This window comes from Bos javanicus, chromosome 1, assembly GCF_032452875.1.
Source record: "Bos javanicus breed banteng chromosome 1, ARS-OSU_banteng_1.0, whole genome shotgun sequence".
NCBI classification, from domain to species: domain Eukaryota; kingdom Metazoa; phylum Chordata; class Mammalia; order Artiodactyla; family Bovidae; genus Bos; species Bos javanicus.
The window spans coordinates 126775917-126800772 of record NC_083868.1 but is presented as its reverse complement, the minus strand read 5'-3'; the positions used below and the strand labels follow the sequence as shown (position 1 = coordinate 126800772).

General features: G+C 37.9%; 1 protein-coding gene across 8 annotated transcripts in view; it reads right to left on the bottom strand.

Moving 5' to 3' along the window:
- The window catches only part of TFDP2 (transcription factor Dp-2), a 207074-nt gene that overhangs the window by 94658 nt on the left and 87560 nt on the right, over positions 1-24856 (bottom strand). Inside the window, exon 4 of one of the 8 annotated variants that reach the window (XM_061419782.1) lies at positions 22402-22480. The exons of the other annotated variants lie outside the window; for them this stretch is intronic. The gene's annotated coding sequence lies outside the window, so the exon portion shown is untranslated. The remainder of the gene's footprint in view (positions 1-22401; positions 22481-24856) is intronic. 8 annotated transcript variants of the gene reach the window in all.

Below are 24856 nucleotides of genomic sequence, written 5' to 3'. Positions count from 1 at the left end.
CAGAAGCCAAACCCAGCTCAACTCCAGACTGACTCACTAAATCCCACAAATGCCATAACAGAAGTAGAAGCATGCCCATTTCCATGTATAAATACTACTTATTTCAAGCTCTACTGTTCTATACAAAGTGTCAGGCATTAAATTAAAATTGTAAAATATACACAAAGGGGAAAAAAAAAACCCTACTGAAAGAAATAAAGCAGCCAAGAAACACAGGCTCATACATGACCTGGATGTTGAAAATATCAGAAAGGGACTTTAAAATAACTATATCCACTTTCTCTTTACTAGACTGGAAGAAATTTTTTCCCTAAGTTTAATCACTTGAAAAGATAATTGAGAATCTAAACTAGAACACTAATAATGTATTATACAGCTTATAACATTTAAAATTAAATGCATGTTATTAATAGCACAAAAGAGGAGAAAGAAAATGGAAGTATGCAAAATATGACATAAATTCTTTGAAAGCAGACTGTAATAACTTAAAGATGTACACTATAAACCCAAGGGCAAACCACATTAACAAACTGAAGAACAAAAGTCATATGATCATCTCAACAGATGTAGAAGAAACTTCTGACAAAACTCAACAGCCATTCATGATTTAAAAAAACTCTCATCAAAGTGGGTCTGGAGGGACATATCTCAACATAAAAAAGGCCATTTATGACAAAATCACAGTTGAAATTATACTCATAGGTGAAAAGCTGAAAGTTTTTCCTGTAAGATTAAGAACAAGACAAGGACACCCACTCTCATAATTTTTATTTAACAGAGTATTGGAAGTCCTAGTCAGGGTAATCAGACAAAAATAAATAAATAAATAAAAGGAAGCTAATTAGAAAGGAAGAAGTAAAACTGTCACTGTTTGCAGATGTCATGACACTATATATAGAAAATTCTAGAATCCAATTAAACCTGAACTCATCAATGAATCTGGTAAAGTGGCAGGATACAAAATTAATCTACAGAAAGATTTCTGTAGATTGCATTTGTATACACTAACAGCACACTATCAGAAGGAGAAATTAAGGGGAAAAAAATCACACTTACCACTGCATCGAAGAGAATAAAATACCTTGGAATAAACTTAACTTAGAAGGTAAAAGACCTATATTTGGGAAACTGTACGACAGTGTAAGATAACACAGACAGATATGCTTATTCATGGACTGGAAGAATTAATACTGTCTAAATAAACATACTACCCAAGGCAACCTATATATTCAATGCAATTCCACCCCATTAAAATAGTCATGGCATTTTACACAAAACTATAACAGTCCTAAAAGATTCTCAATAACTGAAGCAATTTTGAAAAAGAAGAACAGAGCTGGTCATCATGCTCCCTGACTTTAGACAATACTACAAAGCTACAGTAAGCAAAAGAGTATGTAACTGACACAAAAACAGATACACAGATCAACAGAACAGAGAGCCCAGAAATAAACTCGTACTTATGGTCAATTTATTTACAACAAAGGAGGCAAGAGAATACAAGGGGGAAAGTCAATCTCTTCAGTAAGTTGTGTGGGGAAAACTGGACAGCTACATAGAAAAGAAGGAAATTAGAACATTTCCTTACACTGTATACAAATATAAGACCCGAAACCATGAAACTCCTAGAAGAAAACATAGAACACTATGTCATAAATTGTAGTAGTATATTTTGGATATGTCTCCTAAGTAAAGGAAACAAAAGCAAAATAAACAAATGAGACCTAATCAAACTTAAAAACTTTTGCAGAGCAAAGGAAACCAACAACAAATAAAAAGACAATCTACTGAATGGAAGAAAATATTTGCTAATTATATGACCAATAGGAGTTAATATCCAAAATATATAAGCATCTCATACAATGCAGTATCTAAAAAGCAAAAAGCCCAATCAAAAAATGGGTAGAAGACCTACACAGATATTTTCCCCAAGAGACATACAAATGGCCAACAGGCATATGAAAAGATTCTCAACAATGCTAATCATCAGAGAAATGCACTCAGAAGTCACAAGAAAGTATCACCTCATACCTATCAGAATGGCTATTATCAGAGAGACCACAGATAACAAACGTTGATGGGGATATGGGGAAAAAAAAAAAAAGGAACTCTCATGCACTGTTGGTGGGAATGTAAATTGTCACAGCCACAATGGAAAATAGTATGAAGGTTCCTCAAAACACTAAAAATAGAACTACAATATGATCCAGCAATTCTGCTCCTAGGTACATATTCATAGAAAATAAAAACAGCATTTGAAAAAATACACGCAGCCCAATATACATAGCATTATTTACCATAGGAAAGGAAACAGAAGCAACCTAAGTGTCCATCAACAGATGAATGGATAAAGAAGAAGTGACACGCACACACATACACACATACATTGAAACACCACTTAATTATAGAAAAGGATAAAATTTTGCTATTTGCAGCAACATGGGTGGATCACTTTCTACCAAATATTTACAGTAAAATTAACACTATACAAGCTCTTCTAGAAAACAGAATAGTAGAAAACAATTTCCAATTCATTTGGTAAGGCCAGCACAACCCTGGTATCAAAACTGTTAACAAAGAAATACTAAGAAGATTCCCAATCAATATCCTTCATGAACATGGTCTCCAAAAACCTTAACAAGCCTTAGAAAGGAATGAAATTCAGACACATGCTCTGACATTGATGAACTCTGACAACAATGTGCCAAGTACAAAAAGATAGATACAAAAGGACAAACAATCTAAGTTTCTAATTATATAAGGTATCTAAAATCATCAAATTCAGAGACAGAAATTAGAACAATAGTTACCAGAAGCTAGAGGAAGGTTTTAAACAGGGAATTATTATTTCATATGTATGGGCTCAATAAAGGACAGAAATGGTATGGACCTAACAGAAGCAGAAGATATTAAGAAGAGGTGGCAAGAATACATAGAAGAACTGTACAAAAAAGATCTTCACGACCCAGATAATTACGATGGTGTTTATCACACTCACCTAGAGCCAGACATGCTGGAATATGAAGTCAAGTGGGCCTTAGGAAGGGTCACTATAAACAAAGCTAGTGGAGATGATGGAATTCCAGTTGAGCTATTTCAAATCCTAAAAGATGATGCTGGGAAAGTGCTGCATTCAATATGTCAGCAAATTTGGAAAACTCAGCAGTGGCCACACGCTAGTAAAGTGATGTTCAAAATTCTCCAAGCCAGGCTTCAGCAATACGTGGACCATGAACTTCCAGACATTCACGCTGGTTTTAGGAAAGGCAGAGAAAAGAGAGATCTAATTGGCAACATCTGCTGGATCATGGAAAGAGCAAGAGAGTTCCAGAAAAACATCTATTTCTGCTTTATTGGCTATGCTAAAGCCTTTGACTGTGTGGATCACAACAAACTGTGGAAAATTCTGAAGGAGATGGGAATACCAGACCACCTAGGCTGCCTCTTGAGAAACCTCTATGCAGGCCAGGAAGCAACAATTAGAACTGGACATGGAACAACAGACTGGTTCCAAATAGGAAAAGGAGTACGTAAAGGTTGTATATTGTCACCCTGCTTATTTAACTTATATACAGAGAACATCATAAGAAAAGCTGGGCTGGAGGAAGCACAAGCTGGAATCAAGATTGCTGGGAGAAATACCAATAACCTCAGATATGCAGATGACACCATCCGTATGGCAGAAAGTGAAGAAGAACCTCTTGATAAAAGTGAAAGAGGAAAGTAGAAAAGTTGGCTCAAAGCTCAACATTCAGAAAACTAAGATCACAGCATCTGGTCCCATCACTTCATGGCAAATAGATGGGGAAACAGTGGAAACAGTGGCTGACTTTATTTTTTTGGGCTCCAAAAGATGCTTACTCCTTGGAAGGAAAGTTATGACCAACCTAGACAGTATATTAAAAAAGCAGAGACATTACTTTGTCAACAAAGGTCCATCTAGTCAAGGCTATGGTTTTTCCAGTAGTCATGTATGGATGTGAGAGTTGGACTGTAAAGAAAGCTGAGCACTGAAGAATTGATGCTTTTGAACTGTGGTGTTGGAGAAGACTCTTGAGAGTCCCTTGGACTGCAAGGAGATCCAACCAGTCCATCCTAAAGGAGATCAGTCCTTGGTGTTCATTGGAAGGACTGATGCTGAAGCTGAAACTCCAATCCTTTGGCCGCCTGATGTGAAGAGCTGACTCATTTGAAAAGACCCTGATGCTGGCAAAGACAGGGCAGGAGGAAAGGGGACAACAGAGGATGAGATGGCTGGATGGCATCACCGACTCAATGGACATGAGTTTGGGTAAACTCCAGGAGTTGGTGATGGACAGGGAGGCCTGGCGTGCTGCAGTTCATGGGGTTGCAAAGAGTCGGACTCAACTGAGCGACTGAACTGAACTGAATTCAACAGTATATATAGGAGAAAGGGGTAATGGAGTTAAAGTTGGCTAAGATCTTGTAGTGTCTCTGAGGATGTCAGACTTTGAAAAGTCCAAGATGTACCCTTTAAGTTCTAGTTAGCAGTGCTTTTCAAAATGTGGTCCACGCACTAGTGCTGATCTGCAAACTGTTGTACACTATGAAAATGGTGAACCTGAACAAAATGTCATCACACAGATCACTAGGCACACTGTGTAGTTCAGCTGACTTTTTTTGGTAGCAAGACTTTATAATAACAGAAACCATGTTAACTTACACTGTGGGAAAGCCCCTTATCTTCTGGTGGACGGGCAGTTCCTAAGAACTGAATCCAACCAATCAGATGCCATGATAATAAAGATGGTGGACAACACTGAATCCACTTAAATATATAAGTAAATGAAATAAAAGGGAGATTTTAAGTTATAGAACTGAATGTAAATATTAGAAATCCCAATACTGTGTTCATTGGAAGGACTGATGTTGAAACTGAAACTCAAAATACTTTGGCCACTTGATGGGAAGAGATGACTCATTTGAAAAGACCCTGATGCTGGGAAAGATTGAGGGCAGGAGGAGAAGGGGATAGCAGAGGATGAGATGGTTGGATGGAATCACAGACTCAATGGACATGGTTTTGGGTAGACTCCAGCAGTTAGTGATGGATAGGGAGGCCTGGCATGGTGAGATTGATGGATGGGGTTGCAAAGAGTTGGATGTGACTGAGCAACTGAACTGAACTGATGTAGAGTTTCATTTTGAGATGATGAAACAGTTCTGGTGATAGATAGTGGTGATGGCTGCACTATGACTGTACTTAAAGCCATCAAATTAGATGAAAATGGCTAAAACAATAAGCTTTATGTTATGAATATTATACCACCATAAAAAATCCTTAAAATGATAGCAAACTTAATCTAGCAATAGATAAAAAAGGATAATACATTATGAAGCAACCAGTATCTATCCAAAGAATGCTGCTTGATATAGATAAGCCAAAGAATCAACAAGAGGCTATCAGAAGTAACAAATTTTAATAAGCTAATGAATTTATTAACAAGATAGAAGGCCCCATATATACTATACAAAAAAAATAGTAAACTTTATTTCAAATAACTTATTTCGTAATAAATTTAACTTTAAAAAACAAAAACAACAGAAAACTAAATAATAGTGTTGCCAGCAGACCTCCTTATCTTGTTCCTGTTTTAAACAAAATGTCTGTTTCTAATGGGAATATACTAAATATAGTGACTAATAACTTAAATATAAATATACTTAATATAAATTAATATATAATATATATTTATGTATTATATATAATGTACATAATATATTATATAAAATAAATATATATTAATTATAGATATTAAAACAGGTTAAAATATTTACTATTATTAAAATATTATTAAAATATATTATTAAACATATTATTAAGTATTATCAAATATATTAATACATTAATATATAATAATGTAGTATATAGTATATTGTATAATATTGATATAGTAATGTTAATATATTATTATTAATTGATGTGTTAATTATATAAACATGTATCAATGTATTATAATATATAATTATATCAATATACATGTTAATATTTATATTTATATAAAATATAGATAAAACATAAACATATTACTAATAACACCATCAATTATATTAATGTTAATATATATTAAATGTATTATATTAAAATATATTTAATATTATCAAAATATTAAAATTTAAAATGTATTAAAACATAATAAATATGCTTATTTATATGATAAATATATTAAATATACTAATAACTTAATCATGCGAAATGTCAGGCTGGATGAAGCACAAGCTGGAATCAACATTGCCAGGAGAAATATCAATAACCTCAGGTATGCAGGTGACACCACCCTTATGGGAGAAAGTGAAGAGGAACTAAAAAGCCTCTTGATGAAAGTGAAAGAGGAGAGTGAAAAAACTGGCTTAAAACTCAACATTCACAAAACAAAGATCATGGCATCTGGTCCCATCACTTCATGGCAAATAGATGGGGAAATGATGGAAACAGTGACAGACTTTATTTTGGGGGGCTCCAAAATCACTGCAGATGGTGACTGCAGCCATGAAATTAAAAAAAGCTCCTTGGAGGAAAAGCTATGACCAACCTAGACAGCATATTAAAAAGCAGAGACATTACTTTGCCAACAAAAGTCCGTCTAGTCAAAGCTATGGTTTTTCCAGTAGTCATGTATGGATGTGAGAGTTGAACTATAAAGAAAGTTGAGCATCAAAGAACTGATGCTTTTGAACTGTGGTGTTGGAGAAGACTCTTGAGAGTCCCTTGGACTCCAGAGATCCAACCAGTCAATCCTAAAGGAAATCAGTCCTGAAGATTCATTGGAAGGACTGATGCTGAAGCTGAAACTCCAATACTCTGGCCACCTGATGCAAAGAGCTGACTCACTGGAAAAGACCCTGATGCTGGGAAAGATTGAAGGCAGGAAGAGAAGGGGACAACAGAGGATGAGATGGTTGGATGGCATCACCGACTCGATGGACATGAGTTGGAGCAAGCCCTGGGAGTTGGTGATGGATAGGGAAGCCTGGCGTGCTGCAGTCCATGGGGTCACAGAGTCAGACACAACTGAGTGACTGAACTGAACTGAATAACTTAATAAAGTGTGTGTGTGTGTGTGTGTGTGTGTGTGTGTGTGTGTGTTGAGTCATGCCCAACTCTTTGCAACCCCATGGACTGTAACCCTCCAGGATTCTCTGTCCATGGGATTTCCCAGGCAAGAATACTGGAGTGGGTTGTCATTTCCTTCTCCAAGCGATCTTCCCAACCCAGGGATCCCACCCGCGTCTCTGGTGTCTCCTGGGTTGGCAGGTGGATTCTTTACCGTGGCACCACCTGGGAAGCAACATGATGATGGATGTTTTAAAATACATTTTAAATCTCTTTAATCTGTAGTCCATCAGATTTTTTTTAAGTGACCAAATGTTTAAAAATGTAGGCTGAGAAGTATTTCAGATAAAAATACGGTTCCTCTTTAACCAACCTATGTAATTATTGATAATTTCTTAATGTTAAATCAACCATCCTGAACTTTCTTGAGACAAATTATACTTGGTTCATAGTATACAGTTCTCTTAATATAACGCCAATTTTATGTACTGATACTTAGGATTTTTGTTTCTACAGTTTTGTTGATAACTACTAGATTGATAACTTTCTGCACTGTTAAGTTTTATTTATGAGTCAAGTCAGTTTTGTTCCATGTACTGGAAGTCTTTGTTTTTATACTTTGCATGTTTTATTGCCTGGATAAACTATTCACAGAAACAGGAAAAAGTCTGCCCATAAAACCGTCAGGAATAGGGTCTTTTTAAGTGATTTTTTTGTACAACATTTTCTATTTCTACTACTATAGTAGACTTTTCAAGTTTTCTACTTTTTAAGAAATGAATCCTGGGGGGGGGGGGGGAGAAATTAATCCTGGTAATTGATATTTCCTCCAAATTAACTTTTTGTCAGCAATTTTTAAATTCTTCAATATAACTGATGCACAGTAATCTGGTAGTTTTTTAAGTTTCTATATTAAAAATCCTCTAATATTTCTAATAGTCCTCTGAAGTTCCTAATGTCTCAACATTCTGCTAAATGACTTCCTAGAGTTTATTTTGGTCAGTCTACCTGGATCTTTCAGTTCTACCGCTCATTCTATCTTCTGAGTTTGTTCAATTTTGTTTTCATTTTTATTATATGCTTCTTTGGCTAACTTTGATAGGTGAGTATCTTTTTTCTTTCATTTCACTTAAAAATATTAAATGCACATATACAACTTGTCCTGTATCCTATATATGTGTATTTATATAAAAGTATAACTTTTATTAATTTATTTAATTGGTATTGTTATTTTTAAGAACTGCAGTTTAGGTTTCTGTGGACAACTTTCATTAATTTCAAATTTTACTGCACTACAGCCAGATACAATGGTCTATCAAATTTCTGTTTTGTAGACTCTTATTTATATTTTGCTGTTTTTCAGCATGGTTATCTTCCATAAATGTTCCACAGATGCTTGAGAAGGAGTATTCTTTGTAATAGAGAAGAATTTCTTTTATACAGCGTCAGAGTTAGAGAAATGTGAGAAAGGGGTTCACTTGGGGATGGCAGAGATGAGAAGCTGGCTATATACGGGAGAGAAACACAGAAACAGTGCAAACAGTATCAGATTTCATTTTGGGGGCTCCAAAATCACTGCAGATGGTGACTGCAGCCATGAAATTAAAAGACGCTTACTTCTTGGAAGAAAACTTATGACCAACCTAGATAGCATATTCAAAAGCAGAGACATTACTTTGCCAACAAAGGTTTGTCTAGTCAAAGCTATGGTTTTTCCTGTGGTCATGTATGGATGTGAGAGTTGGACTGTGAAGAAGGCTGAGCGCCGAAGAATTGATGCTTTTGAACTGTGGTGTTGGAGAAGACTCTTGAGAGTCCCTTGGACCGCAAGGAGATCCAACCAGTCCATTCTGGAGATCAGCCCTGGGATTTCTTTGGAAGGAATGATGCTAAAGCTGAAACTCCAGTCCTTTGGCCACCTCATGCGAAGAGTTGACTCATTGGAAAAGACTCTGATGCTGGGAGGGATTGGGGTCAGGAGGAAAAGGGGATGACTGAGGATGAGATGGCTGGATGGCATCACCGACTCGATGGACGTGAGTCTGAGTGAACTCCGGGAGTTGGTGATGGACAGGGAGACCTGGCGTGCTGCGATTCATGGAGTCGCAAAGAGTTGGACACGACTGAGCAACTGAACTGATTGAACTGACTAGATAATGAAGAACTTAATCCTACTCAAAGAGAGGTTTGGCTTTTCCCTCAGCTCCTGGTAGTCTCCAAACCCTTGGAAACTCTAATCTGATAAAAGTGTCTTTGCTTAACTGGAAGCACTGGGTGGACCAGACAGTAACAATACAATTTACTTTGGAGGCTTTGAGTCACATCAACAATGAGATTTAGGCTGGGGCATTTGGGCCATGTGGTATCAGTTTGACCTCTTGAGGGACTGGAGACTTAAATCAGAGTGGTTCGTTGGGGTTACATGATTAAAGTCCAATAAAAACTCTGGACACCAAAGCTCATGTGAGTTTCTCTGGTTGGCAATAAGCCAAATGAGCTGTCAGAAATTAATACTGGGAAGTAAAACTGTCCATGATTCCATGGGGAGGACAACTGGACTTTTTCAGACTGCCCTAATGCCTTTTAACTTGGTTGATTTTAATCCGGATCCTTCAGTTATAATGAATCATAATCGTATATATAACAGCTTTCGATGAATTCTATGAGTCTTTCCAGAGTATCAGTAAATCTAAAAGAGGGCTTTGAAGGAACTGAAGTTGCAACTGGTACAGAAGTAAGGGCAGCCTTTTGTGTACTCTTCCCAAAATTTGCAATTGGTTAACTCTGCAAAGTCCTTTGTCAGATATGTGTTTCGCTGTTTTATTTAAAAAATAATTGCCACCCTCAATGTCACCTACATTTTCCTTTATTTTTCTTCTAGAAGTTTTGTCTTTGTATGTTTATATTTAGGCCTATGATCCATTTAGAGTTAATTTTTGTGACAGGTGTTAGGTCTGCATCTGGCCTGTTGTATGTTTCCCACCCCCCCCCCACATGGGCTTCAATTATTCCAGCCTCAGTTATTGACAAGACTCTCCTTTTTCCATAGAATCATCTTTCCTCTTTGTCAACGATCAGTTGATAATATCTGTGATATAAACAGGTCTGGTTTCGGGCTCTGTATTCTGCTCCACTGATCTATGTTCCTATTCTTTCCCTAATACTATACTATCTCTATTATGGTTGTTTTAAAGTGAGCCTCAAAATCAGGTAGCATGAGTCTTGGATATTGTTTTTTGACTCAACCTGAGTCTGTCTTTTAAACTTACATGCTGATGTATTCACTTTTATTCTAATTACCACTGAGGTTGTCTCACGTTCTCTCACTATTACTCTTAGTGATCTTTAACATTATCTTTATTTTCTATCCTCGGCTAATCATGCTGTAGACATTTTCTTCTTAATACACTATAAATACTGTTCCACTGTCTTTCACTATTTAGTAGTGAATAGATTGCTTTTTGTAGCAGTATCCTATTCACCCCTTGCCTGGATGTTTCCATTTTTTAATCCTCAAAATTTGCAGCCAGATATATCTAGTATTTTCCCTCTATCAGTGAAATGCTTTGAACTGTAAACTTTGATCTTTCTCAAGCTCAAGGATGTTGTCTTTTATTTTACCTTTGATTACCACTTCTATCTATATTCTCCTTTATTCAGGAAAACAACTTACCTACATATTGAGTCCTGACCCTCTGTACCAATCATTTTTATCTTTTTGACCCTTTTCCATTGCTGCATTTTAGAAGACCTTCTCCAGCTTCTCTTCCACATCACTTAGTTGACTTTCACCATTCACCATCGTCTGAGTCCTTCACTGATTTTAACAGCATATTTAATCTCACTGTCTTTATGAGTTTTGAGGAGTCTTCAGGAAAAATTAAAATGTAGGAAGATAGAAAGAACTATGTAAGATTCTCTGCAACCATCCTTATTTCCTCTAGTTCCAGGGCCCTGCATCAGTCTGTCTGGATTCAAATATGAGACCTACCTCTGACTAGTTGTATAACCTCAGGGGGAAGTAATTTAACCTGTTTACTTCAATTGTCTTGAGAATAATCATATGGCACCCCACTCCATTACTCTTGCCTGGAAAATCCCATGGATGGAGGAGCCTGGTAGGCTGCAGTCCATGGGGTTGCTAAGAGTCGGGCACGACTGAGCGACTTTACTTTCACTTTTCACTTTCATGCATTGGAGAAGGAAATGGCAACTCACTCCAGTGTTCTTGCCTGGAGAATCCCAGGGACAGAGGAGCCTGGTGGGCTGCCGTCTATGGGGTCGCACAGAGTCAGACACGACTGAAGTGACTTAGCAGCAGCAGCAGCTAATTCATGAAGGGTTTTACTACTGTATCTGGTACTCAGTAAATGCTTATCTATTGTTAGTATGTGCTAATACGTGTGTGCTAAGTCACTTCAGTTGTGTCCAACTCTTTGAGACCCTATGGACTGAAGCCCATGAGGCTCCTCTGTTCACAGGATTCTCCAGGCAAAAATACTGGAATGGGTTGCCATGCCCTCCTCCAGGGGATCTTCCTGACCCAGGGATCGAAGCTGTCTTTCTTATGTTTCCTGCACTGGCAGGCGGGTTCTTTACCACTAGCACTCAGCTGGTTCCCTTCTATGTCAATCTACTATCTTTTACTTACTATTTCAGATTCAGTAGATAATTTTTTGGAAAAAAAAAAAAAAAAACAAGTCCCACCTAATATTATCTTGTTTCCTTTATCTTAGTATGATTTTCCTATGTCCTAAATGTAATATTTCCTTCTTTTAATCTGCAGAATTTCTTAATAAGCCCATGATGCCTTTTTTTAAAAAATGCTGTCAATTATTTCAAATTTGAGAAAACTATCTAGGTTTGGTCGGAGAAGGCAATGGCACTCCACTCCAGTACTCTTGCCTGGAAAATTCCATGGATGGTGGAGCCTGGTGGGCTGCAGTCCATGGGGCTGCTGGGAGTCGGACACGATTGAGCAACTTCGCTTTCACTTTTCACTTTCATGCACTGGAGAAGGAAATGGCAACCCACTCCAGTGTTCTTGCCTGGAGAATCCCAGGGACGGGGGAGCCTGGTGGGCTGCCGTCTATGGGGTCGCACACAGTCGGACACGACTGAAGCAACTTAGCAGCAGCAGCATCTAGGTTTGGTATTTGCTAAGAAAAAAGTAAGGCAAATTCTAATTAGTCTCTCCCTTTTACTGTCCATCCGAACATTATCTGACTTTTAATTCTTAGTTCTTAAGTTGGAGAAAAGACTGATTTACAGAACTATTAGCCAAATTCCTAGTGTTTGGCAGTCATATGATATTATAGCTCTCATCCATTTTGTAGATTAAGGATCTCTTTGAAGATGTCATTAAAATTATAAACTCCTCCCCCAGATCATGGAGTTTTGCTTACCAATTCTGTCTTGTCAAGACTTGAAATCAGTCAGTGGACTCTATTAAGAGGTTAAGGATCACCTCCTTTACCATGGTTCTGATTAGCTAAGGACGGTTCTGCTGATCCTGTTGCCTTGTTATGTGATGCATGTGACTGGTAATTTAATCCTGGTTACTTTGAAACAGAATATATTTCTTCCCTAGTCAAAAGCATGGCCTAACAAGGAATTCCCTGGCTGTCCAGTGGGTAGGGTGCTGTGCTCTCACTGCTAAGGGCCCAAGTTAATCCCTGATTGGGGAACTAAGATCCTGCATGCTGCATGGCAAGGCCAGAGGGAAAAAAAAAAAGATAAAAGTAGGGCCTAACCAAGAGCTGTTTAAGCTGGTGGCTGGTACAAGAGCGTTCTTCTCACTGTTGGTAAATATTAGAAAATTTTAAAATAAGAAGCCTTATTTGTGCATTTATTTGGGTGTAGGGCCTTAAAACAATGCATGCCACCCCCATGGCTTTTCCTCTCCCTGCCTCTTTCTACTTCACATCTGAAAATACAGCATAACCAGTCAACCTCTGCCCCCGCCCTTATAGAACTGTGGTCATTGGGGGAAGTAGAGAGGTAATGATAAGAGAGATGGGAGGGAGAAAAAGAGCTCTGGATGCTGCAGATAGCATTTGCAACAAACACCACAGGAGGTGTTGGCAATTTTCTGGTTGCCAAAGAACCTACTTCTTTAAAATTGTAGGTATGCAGTGGAGACAGATAGAAAATTACCTTTTTCCTGCCTATCCCTGCTATTCTGTCTTGGGGATCTGCCTTTACTTTACTGGAAGAAAATCCTTCTGATGCCTGGCATGTCTTAAGTTGTATTTCTGGTTTCTGATTCTATTTGCAACTCTGCCTCCCTGTGTATTTTCACCTATCTGACCTTGGGATAGCAGAGGAGATTATTAAGTTGGGTCCCCCTAGCTGGCTGCCAGCTACACGCAGGCTTCCCACAGTTAAAATCTTGAGGCTAAAATATCCTACAATAATTTGGCATGTGTTCAACCTGGGAACTGCAGATAAGTGGAAGAAATAGCTTCTTATTTTCTCTTGCTTCCCTTAACTTTAAACCACAGTACAAATTTACATAAACAAGTAACTTTATTGATATTATTGAGCATACAGAATACAGAGCGTAGTTAAAAGGAAAAGTGTTATTTTTCTCTCAAGAAAGCTCTAATCCAGATTATAATGTCATGAAACTGCCAATATATGTAAGGTTTAAACCCAAGCATTATAGCAACCAATGAGAAATAGCCAAGTTCCTCCACAATAAAGTGTACATGATAAAACTTATGAACTAGTAAGATAATAATAAATAGGCCAGTTATCAGAGATACTCTCCAAATAAATTTAAAAGGTAGCTAGCACACAAACAATACTAAAACAGCTAACATGACAAGGGGGATTGAGTTACTTAAAAGGTACAACTCTTTAAATTCCTTCTGGTCTTCTCAATAATGTGCGATGTTAATCAAAAATTTCCTGAGAGAGATATGAATGTGGAGCAATGTATTTAGAGGACCAACCTCTGATGTCAAAGACACGACCTGAACTGTCTGTACCATGTGGGAAAGTTAGTTAACTGCTCAAAGTCTCGTTTTTCATCTCTAAAATGGGTGTATTTATCTTAGAAGGAGGTTGTCAAGATTCTATGAAATAACGAACACAGAGAGCTTAGCACAGTTCCTGACGAAAATAGCACTCAATACACAATAGACTTTTTACAAGTAAACTGACCACATCTGTTAGAGAGTTAATCCCTTGAAAACGCTGAAATTAAACAAAGTGGCAACTGAAGTCAAATGGTATTTCAGGAAAAGAATCAAGACAAAAAGAAAAAAAAAAAAATAAACAAAACCATTAAAAGTAATTATAGATCAAATTGCTCAAAAATTCTAAACAAAATGTTAGGAAACTGAATCCAGAATATATAAAAAGGATAATGTGCTTGCGCTTAGTCATTCAGTCGTGTCCAGCTCTTTGTGACCCCATGGACTGTAGCCCAAAAGGCTCCTCTGTCCATGGGATTTTCCTGGCAAGAATACTGGAGTGGGTTGCCATTTTCTCCTCCAGGGACCTTCCCAATCCTGGGATCAAACCTGCATCTCCTGCACTGGTAAGCGGATTCTTTACTACTGAGCCACCTGGGAAGCTCTGAAAACGATAATATGCCATGCCTAATAAAGGATCCCAGGAATGCAATGCTGATTTAATATCAGAAATTCAATTGATGAAATTCACCATGTAGCCACAAAATAAAAATGAAAACTCCACTATCATCAGATAAGGTATTTAACAAAATTCAACAACCATTCACGATAGTAACTTTCAGCACCAAGGAACAAATGGGAACCTCCTCCATGTGCTAAAAGTTAACAATGAAAAACCTGTAGCTAAAAATCACACTTAACGGTAAAAATGAATATTCTCCCCCCAAGATGAGGAATAAGACAATGATGTCCACTTTTACTACTCCGACAGTGAACAGTTTTAGCCAGTACAATAAATCAGGAAAAAGGAAAAAGGCATAAAACTGAGAAAGGAATAAGTGAAAGAGACAAAATGATGGTCTATGCAGAAAATCCTAAGGTAAACTAGTGTATCCGTTGTCAGCAATGTCACAACAACAAGATCCATATTTGAAAAGATCAACTGTGTATCTATACTTCAGCAGTTAAAAAACCAGAGATGGAAATAAGATGTAATTCATAATAATACCAAATATGAACATGAAATACTTAGGGATACATCTAACAAAATATGTGCAATGAAAATTATAACACTGTGCTGAGATAAACCACAGAAGACTCAAATTAATGGGCAGATTAATCATGTTTATAAATTAGAAGATTCAGCATGATTAATTTATCAAAACATTCCATATTCATCTACAGATTCAATGTAATCCCAGTTAAAATCTCAACAAGCAGTTTTGTAGAAATTTACATACTGTTTTTATCAATAATATTTATATTAAAATGCCACAGGACTGGAAAAGGTCAGTTTTCCATTCCATTGGAATGGAAAAGGCCATTCCAATCCCAAAGAAAGGCAATGCCAAAGAATGCTCAAACTACCACACAAGTGCACTCATCTCACACGCTAGTAAAGTAATACTTAAAATTCTCCAAGCCAGGCTTCAACAGTATGTGAACCGTGAACTTCCAGATGTTCAAGCTAGATTTAGAAAAGGCAGAGGAACCAGAGATCAAATTGCCAACATCCACTGGATCATCAGAAAAGCAAGAGAGTTCCAGAAAAACATCTACTTCTGCTTTACTGACTACGCCAAAGCCTTTAACTGTGTGAATCACAACTGTGGAAAATTCTTCAAGAGATATGAATACCAAACCACCTGACCTGCCTCCTGAGAAATCTGTATGCCGGTCAAGAAGCAACAGTTAAAACTAGACATGGAACAACAGACTGGTTCCCTATCAGGAAAGGAACACATCAAGAATGTATATTGTCACCCTGCTGATTTAACTTATATGCAGAGTACATCATGCAAAATGCCAGGCTGGATGAAGCACAAGCTGGAATCAAGATTGCCAGGAGAAATACCAACAACGTCAGATATACAGATGACACCACATTATGGCAGAAAGAGAATAAGAACTAAGAGCCTCTTAATGAAAGTGAAAGAGGAGAGTGAAAAAGTGGCTTAAAACTCAACATTCAGAAAACTAAGATCATGGCATCTAGGCCCAACACTTCATGGCAAATAGATGGGGAAAGAATGGACACAGTAACAGACTTTATTTTGAGGGGCTCCAAAATCACTGCAGATGGTGACTGCAGCCATGAAATTAAAAGACTTGCTCCTTGGAAGACAAGCTATGACTAACCTAAACAGCTTATTAAAAGGCAGAGACATTACTTTGTCAACAAAGGTCTGTCTAGTCAAGGCTATGGTTTTTCCAGTAGTCATGGCTCTGAGAATTGGACTATAAAGAAAGCTGAGCACTCAAGAATTGATGCTTTTGAACTGTGGAGTTGGAGAAGACTGTTGAGAGTCCCTTGGGCTGCAAGAAGATCCAACCGGTCCATCCTAAAGGAAATCAGTCCTGAATATTCATTGGAAGGACTGATGCTGAAGCTGAAACTCCAATATTTTGACCATCTGATGCGAAGAACTGACTCATTTGAAAAGATCCTGATGCTGGGAAAGACAGAAGGCAGGAGGAGAAGGGGACGACAGAGGATGAGATGGCTGCATGGCATCACCAACTCAATGGACATGAGTTTGAGTAAATTCCAGGAATTGGTTATGGACAGGGAAGCCTGGGGTGCTGCAGCCCATGGGGTCGCAAAGAGTCAGACACAGCTAAGCAACTGAACTGAAGTGAACTGATATTAAAATGCAAGACTTACTATACCCAAAACAACTTTGAAAAAGAACAAAGTTGAAGGACTTAGACTACCCGATTTCAAGACTATACAGCTTAGCAGAGTTTCTCAACGCTGGCACTACTAACTTTTGGGACTGGCTAATTCTTTGTGATGCAGAACTGTCCTGTGTACTGAAGACTGTTGAGCAGCATCCAGCACCTATCGGAGGCAAATCTTCAACATTCCAAGTTTGACAACTAAAAATACCTCTAGACACTACCAAATATTCCACAGGGGGGGAAAACTGCCCTTGAGGACCACTGAGGTACCTAAGTATAGTGTGTTACTATCATAAAGACAAATATTTAAATCAGTGAAACAAAATATTAATGGAACTGAGAAATAGACCCTCAATCCTCAGTTGATATTTGACAAAGGTACAAAGCAATTCTAACTGTTGTTTCTTTGTTAAGAAGCAATAGTTAGAAAGCTGTATGAAACTACGGACAGGTTCAGTATTAAGAAAGGAGTATAACAAGGCTTTTTGTCACCCTGATTATTTAACTTATATATAGAGCACATCATGGGAAATGTTGGGCTGAATGAGTTATAAGCTGAAATCAAGATTACTGGGAGAAACATCAACAACCTCAGATGATATGCAGATGATATCACTCTAATAGCAGAAGGCAAGGAGGAACTAAACAGCTTCTTAATGAGAGTGAAAGAGGAGAATGAAAAAGTTGTCTTAAAATCCAACATTCCAAAAACTAAGATCATGGCATCCGGTCCCATCACTTTATGGCAAACAGAAAGGGAAAAGGTGAAAGCAGTGACAGATTTCCTCTTCTTGGGCTCTAAAGTCAATGCAGATGGTGACTGCAGCCATGAAACTAGAAGACAATTGTTTCTCCGCAGGAAAGCTACGACAAACCTAGACAGTGTGTTAAAAAGCAAAGACATCACTTTTCTCACAAAGGTCCATATAGTCAAGGCTATGGAGAAGGCAATGGCACCCCACTCCAGTACTCTTGCCTGGAAAATCCCATGGATGGAGGAGCCTGGTGGGCTGCAGTCCATGGGGTCGCTGAGAGTCGGACAAGACTGAGTGACTTCACTTTCACTTTTCACGCATTGGAGAAGTGGCAGCCCACTCCAGTGTTCTTGCCTGGAGAATCCCAAGGACGGGGGAGCATAGTGGGCTGCCGTCTATGGGGTCGCACAGAGTCGGACACGACTGAAGCAACTTAGCAGCAGCAGCAGCAGCATGGTCTTTCCAGTAGTCATGTATGGAAGTGAGAGCTGGACAATAAAAGAAGTCAGAGCACTGAAGAATTGATACTTTTCAAACTGTGAGGCTGGAGAAGACTCTTGAGACTCCCTTGGAAAGCAAGGAGATCAAATCAGTCAATCCTCAAGGATACCAACCCTGAATACTCTTTGGAAGGACTGATGCTGAAGCTGAAGCTCCAACACTTTGGCCACCTGATGAAAACAGCTGACTCATTGGAAAAGACCCTGATGCTGGGAAAGACTGAAGGCTGACAGAGGATGAGACGAGTGGATGGCATCACTGATTCAATGGACATGATCTTGGGCAAACACTGGGAGATATGAGGGACAGGGAAGCCTGGTATGCTGCTGTCTATGTGATCTCAAAGAGCTGGACACAATTTGGCGATTTTACAACAACAACAAAAAGCAATTCTATGGGAAAGGATAATCTTTTCAGTAAATGACATTGTAATGATCGGTTACGCATGTGAAAGAAAGATATACCTCCCTCTTCACCTCACTCCATATATAAAAATTTAACTTGAAACTTACCTCAAGCTTAAATTTAAATGTCAAAACTATGAAACTCCAAGAAAAAAATAAAAGCAAAAATCTAGTAATCCTGGCTTAAACAAGATTTCTAAAATAGAATTTAAAAAAAAAAGCAAACTTTTTGTAAATTGACAAACTGCACATGAAAACAGAAAAGGTGGGGAATTCCCTGGTGGTCCAGAGGCTGGGACCTAGCCCTTTCACTGCCCGAGGGCTGGGTTCAATCCCTGTTTGGGGACTGAGCCTATCAATCCACAGGCTCCCAATCCTCATTCAATAAAACAACTGGAATGCACTATGCATACTGCAATGCAATCAGGATACCATGATTCAAATCCCAGCTGACAACATGGTTGACTTGCAGTAAGTCATTTAATCTATACGAGATAGTTTCCTTATTCATTAAACTGAGAATGAATGGGAGTAAATTGGGGGAAAGACAGTGTTGAAGACTAGGGGTGGTATAACCAGCAATTCTAATGCATGTGAGGCCAGTAAGAACAGAAACCTCCTGAGAAGCAAAGGGCCAAAATTTACACTTGAACTTGATTTTTTAGAAGTACCACAGACTGAGAAAGTGGGAACTCATGAGCCTGTTTATCCTCTGGCTTTTAAGTAGAAGATATAAGAAAAGTCCCCACAGGGCAGAAAATCAGTCACAAGGACATCCACTTTTGTTCCTTTAATGAGGTTCCTTCCATCACTGGGAACAGGATTCAACAAGCACTACATAAAGGGAAAATTAGCTATTTTAGACTGATACAGAACAAGTAAATTTCACTCTACTGATGTGCTGTTGCCATAGTAATCCATCTCAATAAGAGAAATCACAGGAGTAGATATTTTGCATTTGTGCTCAGCCGAGAATTTACACTTAATGGGAATTATGAATGCCTATAAATCAGAAGCCAAAGTCACTCAAGCAACTACAATACGGCGGGTCCCAAAAGCTTCATTAGGGATTTGCTGTGTAACTGCCATGTGCCAGAAACATGCACAAGGTCCTATGCTTACCCCTTAACCTTCACAACTGCCCTTATCAGGCATCAGCTAGCGGTTTTAGAGATGAGATTATTATCCTGTCTTAGAGATGAGAAAATTGACATTCTGAAACAAAATTTAGTTAATTTCCCCTTTATTTTTTTAATAATATTTCTTTTTATTTGACTGTGCCAGGTCTTAGTTACAGCATGTGGGATCTAGTTCCCTGGCCAGGGATTGAACCCCAGGCCCCCTGCACTGGGAGCATGGAGCCTTAGCCACTGGACCCCTAGGGAAGTCCCTAATTTGCCCTTTAGTATGGGACTTTAATGTGGCAAAGATTCAAATTGAGAGCTTCTGATTCCATGTCCTTACCGCTACTTAAAGCATACTGCCACTATATGAAAGCCCAGCTTTCAATTACTGAAGCTAGCACTACTCCTAGAACATAGTAGGCTTAAGAAATTTAGTTTTTCTTCTAAGGTAAACAAGAAGCAGATATGATGATCTAAGACAGGCAGGAAACGTATTACCTCCATCTATCAGAGGGGGAAACTAAAGTTTGTATATAAAGTGATAAATCAAGTTTTTGAATCCTGGAATCTGTAGTCCTTTCTTTGAATTAGCATTTCCTTAATATTCATCATGATAATGATAACGAAGAAGGAAAAAAGCACACAATTATAAGGCCAAGTGTTTTCCCGTCTTTGTGTGGTCTACGCATATTTAATGAGAACTTAGAAAGGTCAAGCACAGTGCTTGGCACTGGGAGACATCAGTGAATAAAATAAATAAGACACAGCTCCTACCCAAAGGGAAGTTTCATCCTAGTGGAAAGATACTGAAAACTAAATAGATAATTAAAATATAGTGCAGATGCAGAAATAGGACAGTACAGGGTTCCACAGGAGCACAGACATGACAAATTAAACCCAGAGGGGGTGAAGCAGGGCTCCAAGTCATCCAGTTAAATCTGAGTTTCAAATAAACAACGAACACACTTTTAAGAGTAAGTATGTCCCAAATACTGTCTTGTATTTTTATTTGCTCTATCTGGCATTCCTAGGTGGGATCATCTTTAAAAAGGTGTTAGAGGAAATGATACCTAAGATGGAAACTGAATTATTACTTATCTCCAACAAATCTGGACCCTGAAAATGTATATTAGTTGCTGAGCCATGGAGACACCAGTGCAGCAAGGATTTGAAACCCCTGACAACAGCCAGGGAGGAACTGAGGGCCCTTTCCAAGAGCCACTTAAGTGAGTCATCTTGGAAGCAGATGTTCCAGCTGCAACCCAGCCCTCAGATGCAGACAGCCCTGGCCTAAGGCTTGATTATAAGAGACCCTGAGGCAGAATTACCCAGAGAAGTCACTCCTGGCCCTCTGAAACTCTGTGGGATAATAAATGTTTGTTGTGACCTGTAAAGCGTCCCCAGTGGGCTCAGACAGTAGAGAATCTGCCTGCAATGTGGGAGACCCAGGTTCAATCCCTGGGTTGGGAATATCCCCTAGAGAAGGGAATTGCTACCCACTCCAGCATTCTTGTCTGGGAAATCCCATGGACAGAGGAGCCTGGCGGGGGTATACTCCATGGGGTGGCAGAGTCAGACACAACTGAGCGACTAACACAATAACAAAAGGCTTCAGGGTAATTTGCTATGCAGCCAGAGAAATGCTGTGACCACCAGAGGAGTTCTGTACCCTGTAAGAATGGGCCTACGCTAGTACCCCGTTGCACTCATCCGTGGCTGAGGGCAGTCACAGTTAGTCTGGGTGGCCTCAGTGAGAATGAGGTGGTGGATCCAGAGCGGCCACAGCTGCCACCGTCAGTCAGTTACGCCTGCCTCCAGTAGATCTGAATGGTGTATTTCCACAGCCTCCACGGGGTAACAAAGCTTATTCACGACAGCCTATCCTTTCTGAAACAAAATAATTTTAAAAGATCTTTCAAAACTTACAAAGTAAAAAATATTTTCCTGAGATCAGCTTAATTGCTTCAGGGAATTGTATGAAAACAGAAACAAGCAAAATAAGAGTAAAAGCTAGGAAAACTCCAAATCTTGGTTCTCAGCTTGATTTCAACCTATAGTAAGAACTGACACTGCTCTGCCAACCAAGAAAATAGATTGCTCCTGGGTGAGTTGTTTTGACTCCCCCACCCAGAAAGGAATTTCTGAAACTTAAAGATAACATGCAACTGAAGCGCTGAGAACTGTGGTTAATCAACTAAATCAAGAATTTCAAAGAGTACTTTGCTGAAGTAATTTGAGTGTTATGAATTTTATGATTTTCTTCATAAATGATTTTATTCCAATAGATTAAATGACTGAATCTAATATGAAGAAAAAAAATATTTCCTCCCTTTTCTAAAAATACAGGATGAGTTGCAAGGGAGTGAGTAATAACTGCAGAACTAAACGAGGCTACACAGAGATGTTAGAAGTTTGTTTGTTTTTTTTAACCACAGCCCCCAGACTCAATCCCCTTAGGTTTTATAATAAGGTTTTCTATCCAAACCATCTCAGAGTTCAGATGCTACGATGACACCTTATTCCTCAGGCCAGTTCAACTGAGCTTAGTGTGAGTTAATGTTGAAATCCTTTAAAGTTGGAATCCTTTAAAGTCTGTGTTCCACATATATCAGATGTTACTTTTCTCTTTATGGTTTGCAAAACAGTCACAATTATCTTAACAAGATCCCCAATTCAAATTGCAAAGAAAGTAAGATAAGGACTTTGCCTTAAAAACCTTACCTCAACCATGTATAAAATAAATAGCCAATGGGAATTTGCCATATGACTCAGGGAACTCAAACTGGGGCTCTGTAACAACCTGGAAGGGTGAGAGGGAGTGGGAGGTGAAAGGGAGGTTAAAGAGGAAGGGGACACGTGTATACATATGGCTGGCTCATGCTGATGTACGGCAGAGGCCAATGCAGTATTGTGAAGCAATTTTCCTTCAATTAAAAACAAGTAAGTTTGGGCGGGGTGGGGGGAGAAGTTTACCTCTGCAGGCTAGTACAATTCACTCATCTAAATAATGTCTCATTTAACCCATGTTTTCTAGAAACTTCTAGGTAAATTAATATTAAGTAGGCTTTTAAAATTTATTTTATTTAAGTCAGTTGTTTTACAATATTATATTAGTTTCAGGTATAATATTTTTTAAATATCCAATTCATTTAAAAATTACCTTGGGATACCAATCCATGACAGAATACAGCAATCAAAACAAATCAAATCTAGAATATCTTTGAATTTAAGTATCTGATATTACAGAATAAAGCAACAGCTATTTACTTTTATACAGAATTAAGTAGCAGTTTTATATGTTTGATCTGATCAATTATATAAAATTGAAACACACATTAAACAAAGAACTAAGTTTCAGGCCTAAGCCTTATGCATTTTCCTTGGAGCCACTCTTAACACATATGGTTATGATTTTCCAATGACTATATCCAATGCTTCTCAACAATTGGGTTGGTTCATTGTGAGGAATAATAATCTGGAACCAAAAACCAAGGAAAGCTTTAAAAACTGGCAGCAAATAATCAACAATTTCAAGAGGATTAGCTGTTTTTTCTAATACAATACACTGTGAAATTCTGTGATCCAAAGTATTGGAGAGTGGAGGGAAAAAACATTCAACACAAAACGCTTCTTTATCGTCTAGGAGAACAGATGCTGGTTACAGTTTCATTGTTTCTGATCTCTCAGCCTCCAGCTTTCTTTCCTCATATTTAGACTTTCTTTTATTTCCTCCTCTTAAAGCATTGGTTTTCCTTAGTTCTCTTTGTTCAAAAGCAGTCAATATACATTGTAAAATTTATTTCACTGATACATCTTAATTAACATTACAATAACATTAAGTTTATTTTTTATTTTCATGGGCATTTGAGTAGATTCTCCCAAAATTAGAACTACCAAAAAAAAAAAAAATCATTAAAATGCATAATATCTTCTGTGATTTCACAGTTTTACCCTTCTGTCTCTGATTTGTCAATGGGGTTATCTGGAGAGAAAGTTCCACTTTAAAAAATTCTACTAATAACAATTTTCTCTTACTCATCCCAAATACCACTTTTAAACTAAAGATCCAAAATTGGAGGGGAAGGGACAAGTGGAAAGCCCAACAAAACCTGAAAAGAAAAAACTTGACAATGGAATTTTGTCTTTGTTTCATCCATTCAATAGATATTAAGTCCCTATGAGTCACTTCCTAGAACTGCACTGGATACAAGCCCTATTTTGTCTCAAAAGCCTGCCATTACAATATAATTTGAAAGTACCAAGGAGGCTAAAAAGATTATACATATATATGTATATAATTTACACATTACACATTATATATATATAAACTGGATTTTTTGTACATTTTTTGATTATTTTGTGCTTTCCACCTTGTTCTAAAGATGCAGCAAATAGGAAAAAGGGAATGAATTGAAGAATTAGGAATAAAAATATTAGTGGATCAAACAAAAAGAAAATCAAGATGATAAGAACATTTCAAAGTTATCACAGCTCTAAAAGTAATACAAAAATTTGTGTAGTGCTTTAAAAATATTATTTTGAATCTAGCAATGTTCCATGTTAAATTGCCAACTTACTAACTTACTCATCTGTCTTTGCCAAAAAACTCATTCTACTGAAGAATTTTCATATGAGAAAATTGTAGAAGTTACAAGGAAAATCAAATTCAAATACAAAAATACCCTTGACAGACTCAAACCAAATCTCATTAGATGTCATGTTATAGGACGTTACGTTAATACTTGAGTCATATTTAACACTTCAAGTATGAAGAGTATAGCATTTAAAAGATTCACATCCATGACCTTGGCTCTGGTTATAAAGCCCCCTTTTTTAAATTGAAGTTCTGCTGATTTACAGTATTGCATTAGTTTCAGGTATACAGCTAGTAGTTTAGGTTTTTTAAAAATATTCCATTATATGTTATAAGATATTGGGTATAATTCCTTGTGTATGTGCGCTCAGTTGTGTCCGACTCTTTACGATCCCATGGACTATAACCTGCCAGGCTCCTCTGTCCATGGGATTTCCCAGGCAAGAATACTGGAATGGGTTGTCATTTCCTACTCCAATAATTCCTTGTGCTATATAGTAAGTGCTTTGGCTTATCTATTTTATGTACAGTACTTTGTGTCTGTTAATCCTATACTCCTAATTCCCCCTCCTTCTCCCTCTA